Source organism: Prionailurus viverrinus, chromosome X, assembly GCF_022837055.1.
Source record: "Prionailurus viverrinus isolate Anna chromosome X, UM_Priviv_1.0, whole genome shotgun sequence".
In the NCBI taxonomy this organism is placed as follows: Eukaryota; Metazoa; Chordata; class Mammalia; order Carnivora; family Felidae; genus Prionailurus; species Prionailurus viverrinus.
In genome coordinates this window covers 89,642,791-89,665,384 of record NC_062579.1, presented here as the reverse complement: position 1 = coordinate 89,665,384, position 22,594 = coordinate 89,642,791, and the positions used below count along the sequence as shown (strand labels likewise).

General features: G+C 43.5%; 1 protein-coding gene across 11 annotated transcripts in view; it reads left to right on the top strand.

The window, feature by feature from the left end:
• KLHL13 (kelch like family member 13) overlaps positions 1-22,594 on the top strand; it is a 427,026-nt gene that overhangs the window by 316,508 nt on the left and 87,924 nt on the right. The window contains exon 1 of one of the 11 annotated variants that reach the window (XM_047844703.1): positions 11,140-11,257. The exons of the other annotated variants lie outside the window; for them this stretch is intronic. The gene's annotated coding sequence lies outside the window, so the exon portion shown is untranslated. Of the gene's footprint in view, positions 1-11,139; positions 11,258-22,594 lie in introns of those variants that run through there. 11 annotated transcript variants of the gene reach the window in all.

Below are 22,594 nucleotides of genomic sequence, written 5' to 3'. Positions count from 1 at the left end.
CCCCGCGTTGGGCTCTGTGCTGACAGCTCTGAGCCTGGAGCCTGCTTTGGATTTTGTGTCTCCCTCTCTCTCTGCCCCTCTCCCACTCACGCTCTGTCTCTCTCCCTCAAACATAAACAAACATTAAAACAATTTTTTTAAATAAAAAAAAATAGGCAGAAAACAAAGTTTTCCTTTGTCTTTCTAGTTATCAGTGTTGTGTGAGATTTCAACTCCCAACCCCCCAGCACTTTTGCTTTTTTTAAGGTTTTATTTTTGGGTAATCTCTATACCCAATGTGGGGCTCGAACCTATAACCCCAAAATCAAGAGTCGCATGCTCTACTGACTGAGCCGGCTAGGCGCCCCTTCAAACCCATTTTTTTTTTTTTTGACCATTGCTTCGTTTCACATTGAAATGACCAGGAAAAAAGTATACCTTTACTTTTTCTTGGAAGCTGTACCCTTTCATCGGATTAGCGTTTCTGTACCTGCCTTTGGGGTTCATCCATGGCCATTTGAAGCTCTGTGTCCCTCATGCAACCCTACTCTGTCTGGGTCTGATCTTAGCACTCCGTTTTCTGGGAAACAAAATAACAGAGACAGCAGAGTGAATTCAAATTAAACTTGATGTTGTTCTTGACAGGAGCCATGCCTTAGATATAGAGAGTGTCGTTGATATTGCCTTGGCACATTATTGAAAACACTCTTACGTAACTTCGTCCGAACTTGTCTGAGATCAGCCATTGTCCAGAGTTGGCAAATCTGTCAGGCTTAGCTAAGTTCCTTTTTTTTTTTTTTTTTTTGTCTTCCCAAGCCTCGGTGGCTGTCAGAGCCCGTGGGAGGCCACCTAGAACACACTTTTGTCTCCAGGGTCCCCAAGGCAGTGCTCACACGGAGGAGGCCTCTGGGGACAGAAGACCTATTTGATCTGCAGACCCTGCAGTCTGCACGTGTCACATGAAGGAGAAAGGAGGGACATAGAAGCTTTGGATCCTGCCCTCCCACACACTCCCGTTAAAGGTGCTTCATTTACCCAGTTTCCACCTTCTGTGGAAAAGGCACAATGCAGTGCTGAGCTTGGAGTTTGAGAAACCCCGTTTTTTTTGGCCCTGGCTCTGTCACTGTCACAGTGGCAGTTTATTGCATCTGCTGCCCGTTTCTTTCTTTTCCTTTCTCCTTCCCCGCCCCCCCCCCCCCCAGAAATACTTTCTCCTTTCCTCGAAAATGAATGACACAATATGCTTGCCTTCCTTTGTTCCCCGCGCAAGGTAGACCCTGAATCAATTCTGGTTGATTTTTGAAAGGAGTTGAACACACAGTTAAGGTTATTTGTTTTGCTAATTATAGTTTGCTCCTCAAATGACAGACTACATTTCTTTAGAGATAGAAACAGATGGTAGAGATAGCATTCAACCGTCTTGAATGTAAAAAGACAGGGAATCTGATACGCAAAGGTGAGAGAACTTCTCTGAGCTCACATAGCAAGGGAAAAGAGCCAAGACGTGAGTATTCAGGGGTTTATTTTGACACGCTTATGTGTCATTTTTACATCAGAAACATGCATCGCGTAGATTTAAAGCCAAAAACAAGTTTCTTTTTTTTTTTTCAGTTTTTTTTTTTAATGTTTATTTATTTCTGAGACAGAGAGACAGAGCATGAGTGGGGGAGGGGCAGAGAGAGGGAGGGAGACACAGAATCCGAAGCAGGCTCCAGGCTCCGAGCTGTCAGCACAGAGCCCGATGCGGGGTCGAACTCACAGACTGCGAGATCATGACCTGAGCCGAAGTCAGTCGCTCAACCAACTGAGCCACCCGTGTGCCCCCCAAAACAAGTTTCTATAGCAAAATGTATTTTGTCAAATTTTCAATATTGCACAGTGGATGTGATAAACTTACAGTGAAATTGATGGAGCCTTTATCATTATTTTTATGGGTAAAAATACTTTTTCTCCTAGCTAAATAGTTGAAGTGGTTTCTTTTCTGTGGGTTGGCTAGGGAATAAGTATTAATCTAATAATCAGTGGGGAGGAGGGACATAGATTAAAATAGAAGGGAAACTCAACACAGTCTGTCCTACACTTCCCCAGGAGTGCAATTCTAGTGAATGTCTAGTGTAGTATTTGGCCTTAAAGATACACTTAATGACAGGGGCGCCTGGGTGGTTCAGTCGGTTAAGCGTCTGACTTCGGCTCAGGTCATGATCTCATGGTTTGTTGGTTTGAGCCCCGCATCGGGCTCTGTGCTGACAGCTCAGAGCCTGGATCCTGCTTCAGATTCTATGTCTCCCCCTCCTTCTGCCCCTCCCCCGCTCATGCTGTGTGTGTGTGTGTGTGTGTGTGTGTGTGTGTGTCTCTCTCTCTCTCAAAAATAAACATTAAAAAAAAAAAAAGATGTACTTAATGACACATTTACATCCAGGCACACCTCTGGCCGTTAACGACATTGTTAATTCAGGCCCGACTTGCTCTCCTGCCTCAGTTATCTTGTCTTTCCTTAAAACAATTTGCTAAAATCATCAGATTGTTTTCCAGCCATCTATAACCCCCCATGTATTAGTTTCCTCTTGCTGCTGTATCAAATTACCACACACTTAGTGCTTAAAACAACAGATTTATTCTTTGACCGTGCTGGAGGGCATTGCTGGGCTGCCTTCCTTTCTGGAGGCCCTAAGGGTGAACCCATTTCCTTGCCTTTCCCGGCTTCCAGAGGCTACCTGCATTCCTTTCAAGGAGGCAACTGTAGGTTGAATTCTTCTCACATCTCATCCCTTGGACTTTGTCTGCTTTCTTCTAATTTTAAGGACCCTTATGGTTGTATTCAGCCCAACTGGATAATCTAGGATAATCCCTCCATCTCAGGAAAATTTAATTACATCTACAAGGTCTCTTCTGCTATGTGAGGGAACATAGTCACAGACCCCAGGGATTTGGAAGTGGATACCTTTGGGGGAGGGACCTTATTTTGCCCTACCCTACCCAACATCCATGTCAACTATTCCGTGCTGTGTCTTTTTCTTCTGAGGGTGTTAAGATAAGGGCTCTTTTTTCTATTGTAAACATTATGTTTTAAGACACTCATCATAAATGCTTGTCCCAATACCCCCATGTACTTCCTTCGCTTATTAAGAGATGTCCCACCCATTAAAGATGATATATGTGTATGTGAAAATTATAGAAATTTTGGAAAATGCAGAAAAGAAATCACACATTATTCCATCCTATCTAATATAAACCAGTTATTGTGTTGGTGTACTTCCTTTCAGCTGTTTTTCCATGCATATATTTTACATAGTCATCAGGATTATGTACAATTTATCGTTTTTTTGTTTTTTTTTTAAAGTAACGTGCGGCTTGAACTCACGACCCCAAGGCCAAGAGTTGGATGCTCTATGGACTGAGCCAGATAGACACCCCAGTATTTTTTTTCCTTCCACAACATGATACCATGAACACTTTTCTGTATTAATAGTCCTTCCTAATCACCTAATGAAGAAAAAACATTTTTCTTACAATGTTAGTCTATATTCATGATAGAAAACTTAGAAAATACAGGAAAGTATAGATCAGAAATAATTTCTAGGGGTGCCTGGGTGGCCCAGTTGGTTAAGTGTCCGACTCTTGATTTCAGCTCAGGTCATGATCTCACGGTTTGTGAATTTGAGCCCTACCTCAGGCTGCTTGGGAGTTTCTCTTTCTGTCTCTCTCCCCAGAGCCTCCTTGGGATCTTCTCTTACCCTCTCTCTCTGTCCCTCCCCCACTCGTTCCCCCCCAAAAATAAACATTAAAAAAAGAAAAAAATTTTAATCCCCTTTTTCAAATTTAACTACTTTTAACATTTAGATATATTTCCTTCAGTCATTTTTTCCATCCTGTTTTTTGTTGTTGTTTTATTTTTTTAATATTTATTTTTGAGAAAGAGAGAGAGACAAAGAGCACAAGTGGGGGAGGGACAGAGAGAGGAAGACACAAAATCAGAAGCAGGTTCCAGGCTCTGAGCTATCAGCACAGAGCCTGACACAGGGCTCTAACCCACGAACTGTGAGATCATAACCTGAACCGAAGTTGGCCACTTAACTGACTGAGCCACCCAGGTGCCCCCTGTTTTTTTATAAGGCAAAATTTAGACTCCTATCTTATGTGTAGTTTTGTATCATGCTTTTCTTTAATAATAATAAATAACATTTCCCCCATGTTTTTATTCTGCATTGTTTTCGGTGGTAAATTTTAAAATAAATTATATCGGGGCACCTGGGTGGCTCAGTCGGTTGAATGTCTGACTCTTGATTTTGGCTCAGGTCATGATCCCAGAGTCATGGGATTGAGCCCCGTGTTGGACTCCGTGTTGAGCATGGAGTCTACTTGGGATTCTCTCTTTCTTCCTCTGCTCCTCAACCCCGCTCATGCGCTCTCTCTCTCTCTCTCTCTCTCAAAATAAAATAAAATAAAATAAAATAAAATAAAATAAAATATAAAATAAAATAAAATAAAAAATAAATTGTTTGGGGCGCCTGGGTGGCGCAGTCGGTTAAGCGTCCGACTTCAGCTCAGGTCACGATCTCGCGGTCCGTGAGTTCGAGCCCCATGTCGGGCTCTGGGCTGATGGCTCGGAGCCTGGAGCCTGCTTCCGATTCTGTGTCTCCCTCTCTCTCTGCCCCTCTGCCGTTCATGCTCTGTCTCTCTCTGTCTCAAAAATAAATAAACGTTTAAAAAAATTAAAAAAAATAAATTGTTTTACAAAATTAATATGGTCATTATTTTTAAAACTTAGAAGGTACACGTATGAAAAAATAAGAAAATTCATATCGTTCATAATTCAGTCAGTCAATATTTGGATCTAAAGCATACATATAAAATGTGTGTATAGTTGATTTACAAAAGTGGCTCATACTATACTCTTTTGTATCCGCATTTTCCACTTAATATAGCAAGGATATTTTTTGTGCCCTCATTGCTTTTCAACATCATTTTATGTAGCATCACATGAGGTATGCTTGTAAGGCGCTTTCCACACTGTCTGAACATGATAACCACTCACATGTTATTTTTTCTTGTAGTTGTCGTCAGCATCGTCCTAAGAATTATTTTATTGTATGTATGTGCCAAAATTTATATGAGCATTTTTCTAGTTGTGACTCTTTTTATTTTGAAACAATCTCAAATTAACAGAAAACTGCAAGATCAGTACACAGGACTTTTTGTTTTTTCTTCTCGAATCATTTTGAAGTAACTTGCTGATACAGTGCCCATCGGCCCCAAATCCTCTAGTGGATAATTCCTATAAATGAGAACATTCTCCCGTATAACCTCAATTCAACCATCAAAATCAGGAAATTAACATTAATAACATCACTACATTCTAATCAAGTCTATTCACATTTTTCCAATTCGCCCCAAAGTGTTCTTGATGGCAAAAAGTTCCAGTTCAGGATCATGCATCGCATTTCATTGTAACGTCTCTTCAGTTTTCTTCCTAGGCTTCCATGACCTTGACACCTTTGAAGACTGTATTGGCCAGTTACCTTGTAGAATAGTTTGCACTTTGGGTTAGTCTTAATGGTTCTTCATGATTATATTCAGGTTTTGATTCTTGGGCAGGAATCACACGGGAACAATACTGTATTTTCATTGCATCCTGCCGGGTGACACATGGTTTTGATTTGTCCCATGTTGATGATGTTAGGTTGATTAAGGTGGTGTCTCTTAGCTTCTCCCCTGGAAAAGTACTTTCTCAGCTTGTTCTAATTAGTGATATTTCTGGGTGGGGTGTTGGGAGTATGTTGAGACTCTGTAAATGTCTTGTTTCTCGTCACACTTTTAATATTTCACTTATTTTTTAATCAGCATGTAGCCCTAGGTTCCCAATTTATTTATTTTTTTAAATATGAAATTTATTGTCAACTTGGTTTCTATACCACGCCCAGTGCTCATCCCAACAGGTGCCCTTCTCAGTGCCCATCACCCACCCTCCCATCCCTCCCACCCTCCATCAACCCTCAGTTTGTTCTCAGTTTTTTTTTTTTTTAATGTTTATTTATTTTTGAGACAGAGCATGAATGGGGGAGGGTCAGAGAGAGAGGGAGACACAGAATCTGAAGCAGGCTCCAGGCTCTGATCTGTCAGCACAGAGCCCGACGCAGGGCTCGAACTCACGGACTGTGAGATCATGACCTGAGCCGAAGTCGGACGCTTAACCGACTGAGCCACCCAGGCGCCCCTGTTCTCAGTTTTTAAGAGTCTCTTGTGTTTTGGCTCCCTCCCTCTCTAACCTTTCTTTTTTCTTTTTTTTTTTTTTTTCCTTCCCCTCCTCCATGGTCTTCTGGTAAGCTCCCAGTTTAATCAAAGAATTATAATCTGCTATTTATTTCGATGCCAAATGGTCCTAGATGTGGCCAGTAGGAGCCCGTTCGAGTTGGTTTCTATGTCCTTTGGACATGTTTCTGTCTTTCTTCCTTACATTTTGAGTTATCTTTTACTTTCTGAGCACTTCCTTGCATTATGGAATCAGCCATCCTGGTTCCTTGTCGTGGACAGTGGTATCTGGAGATGAAATCCATGTGCTATGTGTGTTCACTGTTGGGGTTTTGCTGTCCCCAGGCCCTTTCACGGGACAGAGCTAGGAAATGTATGTATGTATGTATATTTATACACCCATGTATACATTTATGTCTGTATTTCAGTATCTTTATATATTGAAAACCATGAGTTCTCATCAATACCTCAAATTTCAGTCCTACACCGTGGAGCTCATTCTATATTTCTCTCTTCCCATATTTTTATCCCTTCATCTCTTAACACTGAGAAACAAATCTGGGGCTCATTCTTTGACCAATGCCCCTGTATGTAGTCAGTACCCTACTGATGCATCATTGCCCTTTGCATCCTCAAGTGTTGGCCTGCAACAATTCTTGCCTGGCTGTGGCTGCTGTCCCCCAGCATGAATACCCTCCCCATTTGGTTTAGAGTTCAACTCATCATGCCAGGCGGCCGTCAGTACTGCCCCCTGCAGGGACGCTCATCCTTAAAGCCCCAAAAGGGGCCTACTCTGTCCCCCACCTCCTTCCCCAGGCCAGGGTACCTTCTTTGCTTTACCCTAAAATGGCTTTTGGACTCAACTATTCAGGAAGGGGAAGAGAACAGACATTCTCTGTATTTTGACTTTTAAGTTACTGTCATGCTTTTCCTTACAAACCTGATTTTTAATGTTTACTAACCCTGCTATTGGATGGTTAGTCATCTGACATACATATTGTTGTTATTCTTATAAATAATGCTTTCCTGCAGGCAACACCCATATTTTCTTCATTATATTTGATGGTATTTTTGCTTCCCAACTTGAGTACTTTTATTTAGATGGATATTAATTCACTTACTGGTTTATTATTGCTGATTTGACTTTTATTTAATTATAGAATAAGTTGTCAGAAAAAGAGGCAGTTGGGAGTAAGATGATTTTTGAGGTAATTATGGTATAATCTGAGGAGTCACTACTGCTAGCTCATAATAATCATTTTTTAAATGGAGATTACTTATTTTTTAAATTTTTTTAACGTTCATTTATTATTTTTGAGAGACAGAGAGAGACAGAGCGCGGGTGGGGGAGGGGCAGAGAGAGAGCGAGGGAGACACAGAATCCAAAGCAGGCTCCAGGCTCCGAGCTGTCAGCACAGAGCCCGACCCGGGGCTCGAACCCACAAACTGCGAGATCGTGACCTGAGCCGAAGTCAGATGCTTAGCTGACTGAGCCACCCAGGCGCCCCAAAATGGAGATTATTTAAAAACCTGTTGCCTGGTTTACCTTTCCCTGGTTATTTAAGGTTGGGGTCCTGAGTTCAAGAAGTCCAGTTTCCTTCACATGGCATAGAGAGCCCTTCATACCGAACTCCAAACCACCTTTCTAGCCCTACTTTCTGCCACTTCCCAATTTGGCACCCTCTGCCGTTGCTGTATGATGTTTTTGGTCCTTCCCCAAATATGCCAGTCTTTCCTATTTCTGTGATACTTTTGGATTACCCAACACGTAAGTCAAGCACATGCTTAGAGCACCAGCCAGGCACAGGTACCAAACAATGAGGGGAGAAGAGTATTTGATATTTTGGGAGTATCGGATTTATTCTCATCAAGGAAATTAGGTCTTTGTCAGATTTATATTTTGAAGTACACATGAGAGAGTTACCATGGCCTTTTCTGTGATTAAAGCCTCTCGAGGATTATTCAGACCCTCTTCTGAGCCTGTGGTCTTGTTCGATCTGTGAACTCTGCTCCCTGCCCCCAACAGAACGACGTGATATTCCACCCCTCCCCCAGCGTTTGGTTGAACATCTATCATATGACATGGTGTACTGATTACTTTTTTAATAGTCTCTCCTAAGTAGGCAATGAAGCTCATGAGGAAAGTGACATGTTCCCATCAAGCCATACCTTTCCTGCATCTAACGCAGTGACTAATGCAAAGTAGAGATTCATTAAACGTTGTCGAACTGAATAATTTATGGTCCCGTCTGTGGATGCAGATGGCGGAGAGAGACAGAAAGAGCCTATGTCAAATTCTGTCCCAGTAGATGCTACTGAATCAAGTGTCCTATAGTTTAAGACAGAAACTAAATGTTCTGGGGAACACCTGATTCAGTAGCATCTACTGGGACAGAGTTTGGCATGTCCGGGAAGTTCAGTTGTGTTAATACGTCTGACTGTTGAGGGCACAGGCAGTGCTCGACTATAAGCAGTCTGAGAAAGCCATGAGAGACTCATTCCACAAGCTGGCCTGCCAGTGGTTTTTCCTTCTAGCTTGCCCAGAGTTCCAACAATCAGGAGGCATCTTTAGATTTTCGAGACTTATTCTTACGTATACGTGTTCGTTCAGTTGCCTTGGTTCTTTAAAAATCAGTTGGATCCAGGGGCGCCTGGGTGGCTCAGGTGGTTGAGCGTCCGACTTCAGCTCAGGTCACGATCTCACAGTCCGTGGGTTCGAGCCCCGCATCGGGCTCTGGGCTGATGGCTCAGAGCCTGGAGCACACTTCCGATTCTGTGTCTCCCTCTCTCTCTGCCCCTCCCCCGTTCATGCTCTGTCTCTCTCTGTCTCAAAAATAAATAAACATTAAAAAAAATTAAAAAAAAAAATCAGTTGGATCCGGACCAGAGGGGCGCAAGCACCTCCTGATCTGTTCACTAGAGGTAGTTTAAGGTGGGAACGTGTCAAAACTCCTCTTGTTGGATGGCTTCCACACGACCACTAGCGTTTGTGCTGCGTCAATGTCATTTATCAATGGGCTACAGCAGTCATTGACTGCCTGAGCTTGTTCCCGTCCTAGGATGACAGTTCCACCCCAGACTATGAAAAGAGTCTGAAGACCGTCTTTTGAGCAGGGAGCCATCTGAGTAGAATGTCTTCCAACAGCAGTGGTTCCCACATGCCATTTAGTACATGGAAGCTGGTTTGTTAAGGGTATTGTTACATGTTTGCAATAAAATAAGAAAAACGACAACTTGATGTTTTTCTCCCGGATAGCTAAATCTATTGAGTAGAAAGAACCATCCTTTCTAAGATTGCCCTTCCCTTTTTGGATTGTTAAAATGTCCTTTTGCCCTTTCCTTAATGAAATGACGGCGATAAGGGCCTGGGTACCCTTATTATCTGGAAAGCCTTAAGGCAAGATATGTTTCAGAATTCAGGTTCTTTTTGGATTTTATACAAGTAATAAAATGCATGTATCCTATATTATATAATAGCCCCAGCAGGGACTGACTTGACATCCCCTAATCAGTTTCAGTAATATTTCTGCAGTGAAATGTAAGCATATTTATACCAAGTGAGATAGAAAAAGTCTGTGGATAGCCTCACATTCGTTCAGGTCAGGTTTTACTGCCAGACGAGTTCAGGTCAGTTCAGATTTTGCTGCCAAATGAATTACAGCCAAGAAAAAAAAAGTCATTTGATTTCCAGTTGTCTACATTTTGAAATTGTGGGTAAAGGGTCATGGATTTATAGTTGCCTTTTAAAATATCCTTACTTTGCAAAATAAATTTGGCAACCCTTTGTAGGACCCCAAGATGTTTTTGAAATTTCACTGGCCCGCAAACCCCAAAAGCGTGAGAAAGACGTTCCTTTGAAAGCTATTGAAGTGAGTATAGACTTTACTGCTTTTATATTCATCCGTATCCGGTGATAATGTCATCTTCGAATGCTAGAAGATTCCTCAAGTATACTTCTAATCAAAGTAAATTGAAACTAAGTTCATTTTGTAGCAATTTTAGGAGACTGGAGCAGGAGAGAAGCTTGTAGCAGAAAACCACCCATGATGCCCAGTGATGGGTTTGGGATTCTCTGATAGGGATGGATTATAGCCTGAAAGGTCCTTTTGAATGCATCTGTTTGGGTAAATACACAAGCAAACTTTATTTCTGTGTTGGGGAAGGGTGATCACAAATAGCTTATGTGAACCCAGGGTAACTGATGGAGTTTCCGCAGTTGTGGTTTATGTTCCTATCCGTCAAATGGGGCTAACGATTTCCATCTCACAGGTTTAAGACGAGTCAGCAGCCATGAAAGCACTTTGACAGCGAAGACCACTTTAACACGTAAAATCGTTATCTTGAGGAGAATAGTAAAACCTTGGTTTGCGAGCATAATTCGTTCCGGAAACATGCCTGTCATCCAAAGCACTTGTGTATATATCAAAGTGAATTTCCCCATAAGAAATAATGGAAACTCAGATGATTCATCCCACAACCCAAAAATTTCCACATAAAAATAATTACAATACTGTAACAGAATACAACGTAATAAAATATAAAATTGCCTTTGAAAACCTTCGTGGCCGGCATGAGGGAGACCAGAGGGAGGAGGGTTATTGTGTAGGACGATGTTCACTAGCACTAATGGAATCACTGCTGTCTATTGGCTCAGTGGAATCTTTTTTTCTTCATGCACCTTTAACGAGGAACCTACCCAATGGCACTTGCTTTTGCCTCCTTTTGAGGATTTCTCGGAAATGTGACATTACATTGACGATCACCCACGATCCCACAGCGAGCGAGCGAGAGAACCATTGGCTCAGCTGTGAACATGTGACATTCAGCATCACGTACTGCTTATATGACAAGACATGGCTCGTTTATCAACTTAAAACTTATTAGAAATGTTTGCTCATCTTGCGGAACACTCGCAGAACAAGATACTCACGATCCAAGGTTTTACTGTAATTCCTTAACTACAGTATATTACCGTGCATACCGCACATTCGTTGCGTATCCTTGTCTCGTCTGGCTTCCGGATTGCAAGGTGATTTGATCTCTTTATTCTATATGATCTTTTAAGGTTGTCTTCTCTGGCATTCTAGTAGGATATATTATCTGGGTAAGAAGTCCAATAGTAATAGAATCAAAGCAACACAGCTCCCATAATTCTCATCCCAGCAAATTTGTCCATTGCGTGGACTTGGTCAAACAAGCATCGTACCTAGCCATGTGTAGTTTGGCTCTCACATACCTACAAACGGTGTTTCTCTCTTAACCAATGTGCCTGTTACTGGTTTTATTGCCCTTCAGCTGCAGGTTCATGCTTTTTGCCTGCTCTGGGAACATGAACCTGAGCCCTTGAAATATTTGTTTCCTTTACACCTGGCCTGGAAGTTCTGCTGGTGAGGGATATGGGCGGGGGGGGGGGGGGGGTGGCGCGGGGCTCTGCTTCCCGGTTCCCACGTGCTTACTCGGCAGACTGTGCCTGCAACTCAGGCATCTTCTTTAGGGCTCAACTTCTTCACCCAACAGTCGGGAGTTTTTCCTGGTGCGCCCTTGGACAGTTTTGTAGCAGAGCTTCTGGCAAAGACACTTTCCAGAGGGGTGCATTTTGGGCATGTTCCCAAAGGTGAGTTTCAGAAAGTTCTACAGGATGGGTTTTCTGGCCAATTCCAGAAGATGGTCACCACAGCATCTTCTCTGCCCTTCAGTAAATCCCAGCTCGGCCCTCTCCAAACAAGGTCTGGATCTCAGCCTGGGTGCAGGGTTCTCCTTTGGACACATAGACACTGTATTTCAGCCCTGGGGGAGGGATCTCTTCCTTGGGTGCTCTATCTCGGCCTTAGAGATAGTAGTTGCTCCTGATATGATCACTATGATTTCTGTACTTTTTAGAAGTTTCTTTACTCATTACTAGGCAATTGGTCATTACTCCAATTTTCGGGTGTTCTAATCCCATCATAGTTCATTATTCCTCATGTGTAACTCTCCCAGTTCGAATTATTGTTTGGTTTCTCTCTCCTGATGAGGCCTAGGCAGATACAACTAGTTAAAGGTCCCTGTGAGCCACCATGTATCACATGCAAGGTGATTCTTAAGAGATGATCCCATTGTGCCAGCAGTCAAAAAAAGTAAGACGGCACATTTCAAATATTGTTCAGGGAAGTATCATAAAATACCATAAAGTTGAAGTGTTCTTCCCCTGGAGAAGTGCCTTCCTTCTCTCCTTCCATGTGCCTCCTTCACTGTTACTTTTCTCCTCCCCTTCTCTCCCCATTCGCCTGAATAAAACCTTTCTTTTATTTTTTTTTTTTATGTTTACTTATTTTTGAGAGAGAGAAACAGAGTGAGAGTGGAGAAGGGACAGTGAGACAGGGAGACACAGAGTCCGAAGGAGCTGTCAGCTGTCAGCTGAGCTGTCAGCACAGAGCCCAATGTTGGGGCTCGAACTCACAAACCACGAGATCATGACCTGAGCCACCCAAGCGCCCCGAATAAACTCTGTTTCTGATCTCAGCTTTGCCTTTACCAAGCTATCGTGTGACCTTCCTGCATCTCAATAGCTTTCTTGTTAAGGCAGAGATAACAAAAGATCATCAATTAGTGAAGTTAAGGACACGAAAGTCCTTTGTAATTGGTAGGGCATCAAACAAAAGTAAGGTGTTATTACTTGTATTTATTACGCAGTTTTCTCTTCCATGTTTGGAATTTTTAGGTCACATCTTGTTTTAAAAGCTTTAAGGAGCCTTCAAGAGTACTTACAACCTAATAAGACACATATATAAATATATAGAATTATTAGATGAGGCAGAATGTGCTGAGTGCTAAAATTGGGGACCAAGTAGGCTTATAGGAGCCCCAACAATTATGATTTAATTCTGGCCTGAGGATTTGTGTTTTGGTTCCAAGGAGAGCCACCTAATCTTGATAAATTGCCATGTTACCAACGAACGGGCCTTGTGCTGGGCACTTCACATATAATATCATATTTGGCCTTTAAATTTATTCTGAGACTCTTAAATTATTTTATTATGTCTTGGGCTCATCTTTTCTTTTTTCTTTCTTTTTTTTTTTTTCAATGTATATTTTTGAGAGACAGAATGTGAGCAGGGGAGGGGCAGAGAGAGAGGGAGACACAGAATCTGAAGCAGGCTCCAGGCTCTGAGCTGTCAGCACAGAGCCCAATGTGGGGCTCAAACTCAGGAACTGTGAGATCATGACCCGAGCCGAAGTCGGGCGCTCCACCGACTGAGCCCCCCCAGGCGCCCGTTGGGCTCATATTTTCAATATTTGGCTCGAGGCTAGATTTTTGTTCATCTGTTTTATTTTTTAATTGGAAACCCCTGCCATTTATGTGTGAGTAGTCAGTGGCAGTGAAAGTCTTCACGACAGAAAATTTTACTTTTTATGCAGCATTTCAGGTAGATTCTATTTTTGTATAGATCCCTGGATAACTGCATTTGAAAAATTGGTTAAATGCTTTCCCCTCAGAACAAGAATAGATAGATTCCCTGATCATCTGTGTATTGAAAAAGGGAAAGGATTTGTTTAAAAATTATTCTCTCTTGTTTGTCAGTAGATAGTGTGTCTGTCAGTGGGCGTAGAATGTTCTAGGGGATGACTTGGTTGACTCTGGAAGAAATGTGGCATACTGTTTAAATTAAAGGTGGGTGCTCTTTGAATACCAAGTATTCTGTCAAACCACAGGATGAGCACATCTCCCCGTAGAAGATGTTGCAAGGTGCATGTGGCTGGGAGTCCTCCCGAAAGCACTTGTCTTTCACTGCTTGGGTTCTGTGAGATGCCCACCGAAGAGAATTCATCTTCCCCGTAGGCGGTCAAGAGGTCTACATCTTTTTTTTTTTTTAATGTTTATTTATTTTTGAGACACAGAGAGACAGAGCATGAACGGGGGAGGGGCAGAGAGAGGGAGACACAGAACCGGAAACAGGCTCCAGGCTCCGAGCTGTCAGCCCAGAGCCCGACGCGGGGCTCGAACTCCCGGACCGCGAGATCATGACCTGAGCCGAAGTCGGCCGCTCAACCGACTGAGCCACCCGGGTGCCCCGAGGTCTGCATCTTCAGAGCCATTAGAAACCCCTTCTTCAGAGCTTTGAATTCATTGAATTCTTTTTGATGAGCTGTGCACTCTTTCTTTGGCAGTTGGCAGACGCGATAGAAACTTCCTGTTTGTTTGGCACAAAGAAGATGTGAGCACAGCATGTGCAGCCTTAAGAAGTAGCTCCTAGCAGAGCAGTGTCTTTTGCAGTATGGTGGGCATGCTTCTGTGGGTCACGACTCGAGCAGGTTACTTATCCGGACCAACGGAGTTACTACTGCAGTGCTCAGGCACGCCCAAGAATGCATGGCTACGGTCTTTTTAGGGATGCGGCAAAACTGCACATCCAGAAAATGCCAATTTTTAAAAAGTGCTTATTGATTTAGTTTTGAGAGAGAGAGAGAATGAGTGGAGGAGGGGCAGAGAGAAAGGGAGAGAGAGAGAGAATCCCAAGCAGGCTCTGCTCTGTTGGCGCAGAGCCCCGTGTGGGGCATCGAACCCACAAAACTGTGAGATCATGACCTGAGCTGAAACCAAGAGTCAGACGCTTAACCGACTGAGCCACCCAGGTGCCCCAGAAAATGCTAATTTTTAAATATCAAGTATTTATAGTATATGGAATTGTGAATTGGAATCAGATCAGTATATTGGAATTGTGGGGGGTTTTTTTCCTTATTTTGTTGTTGAACTAACACGGATCAGCGGGTAAAATGGAATTTTGAAAATGTAAAGGTTCCAAACTGTGATGGAAATGCTAATACCCGGTCATGATTTGGATGAAATCGGTCACATATCTTCAGGTATGAAGACCTGATTTAACAATTTCCCCGATCCTTCTGCTACTGATTGAAAGGGCCCGACTGCAAAGAAAACAACTATCACACAAATAGGACGAAATGATTTGGAATTGGTATTTTAGTAAACATGTAAGAATGAGCTTCTTTAATTACATGTCATATATTTGGAGACACACCTTCTGACGTGAAACCTTCAATCTCACGCGTTATTTTGAAACCCGCAGAGTGCCGAACAAAACCTTTTGAGGTGGCTAAAATAGAGTTATATGTCCCAGAAAGTCCACTTCTAAGTATATACCCGAAACAATGGAAAACAGGCAGTCGGAGAAATACATGTACGTGCCTGTCACAGCGGCCCCAGAGCCAAAAGGTGGATGGAAACAGCTCAAATGTCCATCAGTGGCCGAATGAGTAAACAAAATGTGGCACATATGCCTACAATGGAATATTTAGCCAAAAGCAGGAATGACGTACTGGCGCATTATGCATCGTGGGTAAACCTCCGAAACATTACGCTCCGTGAAAGAAGCGTGGCACAGAGGCTCACAGTGCATGACTCCATTTATGTGATATGTGAAAACAGATGAGTCCATAGCGACAGACTGTATATGGGTAGTTGCCAGTGGCTGTGGCGAGAGGAGAACAAGCAGCAACTGCTTAAGGGATATGGGTTTTTGTTCACGTTAGGGGTGCCGGGCCGGCTCAGTTGGTAGAACATGCGACTCTTGATCTCAAGATCGTGAGTTCAAGCCCCATGTTGGGCACAGAGCTTACTTTTTTTTATTGTTTTTAACTTTTTTTAATGTTTATTTATTTTTGAGAGAGACAGACTGCAAGCAGGGGAGGAGCAGAGAGAGAGGGAGACAGAATCCGAAGCGGGCTCCAGGCTCTGAGCTGTCAGCACAGAGCCCGACACAGGGCTCGAACTCAGGAACCGTGAAGTCGTGACCTGGGCTGAAGTCAGACGCTCAACCAGCTGAACTACCCAGGCGCCCCCACAGAGCTACTTTAAAAAAAAAAAAAAAACTATTAATTTTATGTTATGTACTTCACTTCGATTAAAAAGAAAAACCGACCCCATAGTGTGCCGAAGTGTGGCACTGTGGGCGGGGGTAATCGGGTGATGTGTTAAGGTGTGTGCAAGCATCTCTTGTTTTAGGAGTTGTGCATCTATTTTTATGGCTGCCTTCTCATTATTGTAAGTTATAGCAGTTTTCCATTTGCAATAAGTAGAAAGTTTTTCTTTTAAAACAAATGTAAATGTGAAAGGGCTGATTTAAAGACCAAATAAATAATAAAGGGATCACTGGGATATGACAGGTGAAGGTCATTCACAAATGTCTGAAGAATCGGAAACTTTAAGAAACGTTATCCTTTGTCCAAGCCAATTAAATTTTATTAAATGTATACTGAGTCCTGGCTGCTGTTCATCAAAGGTAAATAAGACATCTTTTTTTTTTTTTTTGCTGTGGATGCCTTCTACCTAATAAAGTAGATAAGCCACATTGCTAAATAATTCTAGGGAGAAGCTGAATGTGCCAGGTGCTAAAACTGGGAATGAACAGACTTAGATCAAGACCAGGTACCTTTCAGGTTACCAGTACCACTGAAGAAAATGCTAGAATATATATGGAGACTAGGAACCGAGAAATTTGCTTTTGACATTAGGACCAAGGAACAGAAGTAATTAATAAATGCAACAGACAGTGTATTCGGTATTCGAGTTTCATCTACTTGTGGCCCTGTTTGCCTCTCCCTTTCTCTCTCATTAACTTTGCAGTCCTGCTGGGCTCCCCTCTCCCCAACAATCTCATGTTTAAAGCTAACAGAGTAAGGGCGCCTGGGTGGCTCAGTAGGTTAAGCTTCTGACTTCGGCTCAGGTCATGATCTCGCAGTCCGTGGGTTCAAGCCCCGCATCGGGCTCTGTGCCGACAGCTCGGAGCCTGGGGCCCGCTTCGGATTCTGTGTCTCCCTCCCTCTCTGCCCTCCCTCGCTCCGACTCTCTTTCTCTCTCAAAAACTAAATAAACATTAGGGGCGCCTGGGTGGCGCAGTCGGTTAAGCGTCCGACTTCAGCCAGGTCACGATCTCGCGGTCCGTGAGTTCGAGCCCCGCGTCAGGCTCTGGGCTGATGGCTCAGAGCCTGGAGCCTATTTCCGATTCTGTGTCTCCCTCTCTCTCTGCCCCTCCCCTGTTCATGCTCTGTCTCTCTCTGTCCCAAAAATAAATAAACGTTGAAAAAAAAATTTTTTTCAAAAACTAAATAAACATAAAAAATATAAAAAATAAAGATAGAATAGAGGGCTTAAGCAGTGGACTCAAGCTAGACTGCCTGCGGACAAATCCCGGTTCCAATATTTTTAAAAATTTATTTGAAAGACAGAGAGACAGAGAGAGAGAATTGCAAACAGGCTCCATGCTCAGCGAGGAGCCTGATGTTGGGCTCAATCCCATGACCCTGGGATCATGACCTAAGCTGAAACCAAGAATCAGATGCTCAACCGACTGAGCCTCCCAAGCACCCCTCCAGTTCTAATATTTACTCATTATATAACTTTAGTCATGTCACTGGACTTTTCTGTGCCTTCGTTTCCTCTTCTGTAAAATGGAGCTATGAATACTACCTACATGATAAGGCCATAGGAAAGATTAAGTAAGTTAAATGAATACATGGGTAAAGCATTTGTGACACCACTGGGCACATGTTAAGTGATCCACAAACATTAGCGATTCTCACAATCTCCAGTCATTAAGTCCTGTCCATTCCATATGCTAAAAGCCTTTCTGAATACCGCCTCCCCCCCCCACCATTACTGCTTTAGTTTAAGATTACGTTGGCACAATTGTTTGCAGTCGCGCCTTAACGGGTTTGGTCTCCCCCTCTTCCAACCCTCCCCTCTGTCTCACTTGACTGCCTGACACCTTCTTGCTTAGACTTCACACTCAGCTCTGATGTCACCTCCGTGAAACGTCCCCTGCTTCCCAGCCTTTCCCTCACCCAGCTAAGGCTCTCCGTGTGCATTCGTATGACCTTGAGCACACCTCCCCCACAGTGCATCTCACACAGCACTGTGACTGGCCTTGATATTCCCGGGGCTGTGAGCACCTTGAGGGGTGGGGAACTGGGCTTACGCAGCTTTGAACTTCCAGCAGAAACACAACACCTGTTACAGAGTAGGTACTTATTGATGGCTTGGGTGGGTGAACGAATGGCCTCTGCCTGTAGAAAGTTAGCTTACAAGGTTCATTTTGCAAGTCGAGGTGAGCACACGTAAGGCTAAATAGTAACAGTGTGCATTAAGGGCTGCAAGAGTTCAGAAAAGGGCATTTGATGAGTGTTAGACAAATCAAATCAGGCTTCAAAGGGTAGAGCTTGATTTGGAACTTAAGAACGGGCAGCACTTGGGGCACCTGGCCGGCTCAGTCGGTGGAGCATGTGGCTTTTGATCTCAGGTTTGTGGGTTTGAGCCCCACATTGGGTGTAGAGATTACTTAAAAAAATCTTCGAAAAGAAAAGAAAAAAGGAACAGGCAGAACTTGGCATGAATAGAGCAGCGGCCATAATTTAGGCCAGGGGAGTGTTTTGTGAGTTGAATAGATGATAACAGAATTAAAAAAAAAAAAAAAAATCCAAACATCTAGCCTCTCCAAAAGAGAGAAGAGACCAGCCTAATTAGGGTGTGCGTGCAGGTCCTTCCGCTCTAACAACGGTGTGTGTCCTGAAGGTTTATTTACAAGTTATTTGTTTGCAGGATGGTGAAATTTCTGACCATGCCCCAAATACTGCATTTTAAGTTTCTTAAATAGCCGATCTATCCCCTGGAGTACTAGCCTGAGCCCCAGGGCCTGGGAGCAGGGGTTCGGGACAGGCGTGACAGGTTCTGGGCTGGAAGGCATAGAGTAGTAGAGGAAATGGAGCTTTGTTATTCGAAATGGAGCTTTGTTATTCTTCTACAACCTTCTCTGTACCCTTTTCTAGATCTCGGTTTCTCTTTCTCTGTCTCTGGATACAGTTGCTCTATCCCCCCCCCCCCCGCCCCCCCCCCTGCCAGCTGCCTTCATATAGTACCCCACCCAAGTTTGCAAGGACTCCAGAAGGCTCTTTCACCACCAGCCTTCCCGGTTCCCTGAGGGCAGCAGCTCTTTGCTATTTGAAGGAACTTGACTGAACTCATTTGCACCAACGTGAGACTAACTGACAGTCGCCTTATCCTGGCAGCTCTACTTATTGCAATTTTCACAGGATTCTTTTTAGCCCAAATGAACCCATACTCGATGGAATTTCTGGCAGTAGTACATAGCAAACAATGAGGGAGAGGGGGACGGGGGAAGAGAGGGAGAGAGAGAAAGCGCAGGTGCAAACCTTGGAGAGAAAGTTTGTTGGAGAGAGAGTTGGCACTATAGGAGAAGATATTTGAGGACAGGGAAAGCCTTTGCGAATTTCCCTTTCTGCTCTGATCCTTACTCTATTTTTGGTACCTTCCTTTTTTGAATGCACAGAAACTTTAAGCTGCAGGGGCACCTGGGTGGCTCGGTCGGTTAAGCATCCGACTCTGGGTTTCAGCTCAGATCATGACCTCATGGGTTCATGAGTTTGAGGCCCGCACCAGGCTCTGAGCTGACAGTGCGGAGCCTGCTTGGGATCCTCCCCCTCTCTATACCCTTCTCCTGCTCACACTCTCTCTGCCTCTCTCAAAATAAATTAACTAATTTAAAACTTTTTAATGTTTATTTTTGAGAGAGAGAGACAGAGGCAGAAAGAGAGGGAGACAAAGAATCCAAAGCACGCTGCAGTCTCTAAGCTGTCAACAGAGAACCCGATAGGGGGCTCGAACTCCCGAACCTCAAGATCATAACCTGAGCCAAGTTGGACACCCAGTAGACTGAGCCACCCAGGCACCCCTAAATAAATTAATTTTTTAAAAAAAACTTAAAAGAAAGAGGCTATAAGCTGCATTAAATGAATGCTACTGTTGGGGCGCCTGGGTGGCGCAGTCGGTTAAGCGTCCGACTTCAGCCAGGTCACGATCTCGCGGTCCGTGAGTTCGAGCCCCGCGTCAGGCTCTGGGCTGATGGCTCGGAGCCTGGAGCCTGTTTCCGATTCTGTGTCTCCCTCTCTCTCTGCCCCTCCCCTGTTCATGCTCTGTCTCTCTCTGTCCCAAAAATAAAAATGTTGGAAAAAAAAAATTAAATGAATGCTACTGTGGCAGTTCCTGGTGAAAGGGATTTTGTGTTTTCCAGTTGTGTGCAAATCTGGGACAGCTCGTAATGGGAAATGAGATTAAATAAATCAGGTGAAGCTGGGGTTGCGGGACCCTGAAAGTGGAGTCTACAAATATATCCACACAAATAAGGAGTCATAGGTTTTTGAATGAGGATTGAGATAGTCAAAGCAATACGGAAGGCATAATTAATTCTAATTTTAGATTAGGAATGGTGGGGTGTCAAGTTCACTCTTGGCTCTCGTGTGAGTGGTTAATACAGAATCCTACCTTTTGCTACCCTTTTTTTCATTGTTCTGGGACTATTTCCTCTGTTAGTGTCAGAACCCCCGCCTGTCTGTCTGTTCTGTGTGACTTCTGTGCCAATCTTTCCTTTAGGATTCAGGATCCTAGAGACTTTTATGACTCTTGCATTTCCAAACTAGCCCGTAGGGACTTATACACTGCGTTTCTGTGTCCCAGTAGCAAAATTCAAGTGCAGTGTTAGCAAAACACGGCTCCCTTTTATGACACCACGTTACTTTTATTTAAATAAAAACCTCCAGCCTTTGTACCCCCGAACACGCCCCAAGATCGTGGTTAATGATCTGTACCAGTGAGCCCTCACAGCTGCTGGAGCCTCCACCCCCTCTACCTAACCCTAAGAAAATGCTAAAGTTTGTTATGAATAAGCTCTTCCCTGTGGGGAACTCCATTGTCTTTGATTCTTTTTATCACTCATTATGTTGATATCCTTGGTATTTCTACCCTGCCGGTTTGCGTAAATGGGTGTGACAAAGGGATTGGAGACATTTCCTTCAGCCTAAATTGTAATTCTCATAGTGGAACAGACGATTCACAGGTCTTTAATCAAACATGTATTTTTTTTTCCTCTATTTTGAAAGTTACAGGAGCTTGTTAGCGTTGGGCCCTCCTGTGCTTAATGTGTGTATTTTACTCTTGATTGCTCACCGTGTCATTTGAGCTACTAGGTTGTGGTGATGTGAAGTGACTTGCTTGGTTGAATTCACTGTTTTATTTTTTTGCTCAGTCTAGTGGAGCAGTTATTGTCAAAATTGGACTTCGTGTCTCCCCTCTTCATCAGCACTGGTTACGATAATTTAAGAAGACCTCATAAGCCAAAGAATATGGTTTTTATCCTTTTCAATGAGTAGTCTGTAGAAATTCTTGGTTTTAGGAGATGCTGTTTCGTATTTCAGTGTTCTGGCCTAGGTGATAAACCAATGAAGTGCATTTCTTCGGTTTTTAGTTTTACCAGTCCTGTCTTGACCTTGACAAACGATGATTGGCGACTCCCTTCCTTACTGTAGCTACGCGTTTCCTTTGCTCAGTTTAGGTCAGGAGTCGTTTACTGAGCCATTCACCCCTCCCTCCGTCCATCATAAAGTTGTTCTATACCTACTGTTGTGGGCACCATGCTAGGCACACACAGGGTCGATCACACGGACACCAAGAGTCATTTAGGTATTTAGGTAGAGTGTTTGCAGTGGTGGTCTTTCGTTTATTTCTCACGCTTCACATCTTCGTTCAGGAAGGATGAGGCCCTTTGACGATTTCTCATTTCACGATCACCCGAAAACTGCTTAGTCTTGGAAGAGAGAGCTTACCTCCGCCAACTTGATTTCACCCCAGTTGCCTCCTACAACTAACTGGATTACTGTGTGACAGGCACTGGGATGGGGAAATAAATATAATAATATTCAAGGTGTCGTGGGGGGTTAGAAAACCTAGCAATGGAGTCTGCTAAGGGATGGGGGTGGGGGTGTTGTTCATGGAAGGAGATAAGCTCGAACACTTGAGTATGACTAGAAATTTGCTTGGTAGACAAGGAGAGCAGGGCATTCCAAGTGGAGAGAACATCATAGGAGAAACTACTGAGGCATGAGGGAGTATGGCCCATTGGAGATCTGTGCCAAGAAGTGCTAATCGAGTGATAAAAAGGGAGCTCTGAGAATTGCCACTGGGAAGGTATTTCTGGCATAGGTATAGGCTGACGATTCTGCAACCTGAATCTGAGATCGTCCTGTATCTCCCATGACCTGTTCCTCTTTTCCTCCGGCCTCTTCCTTCCTTCCTCATAAAGGAACTCCGTGGCGGTGTTTAGGAGTCATATTGGTGTGTGTGTGGGGGGGGGGGGGGGGTCCCTAAAATAAATATTCATACAATACAGAGGAAACTAACGGACACTAAATTAGGTGTCAGGGGACCTGGATTCTTGTTTCCCAGTTCTCTCAGCAGCTGTGTCACTTGAGTCGTCATTTAATAACTCTGTTTCTTCACTAAAATGGGAATATTAACACCTGC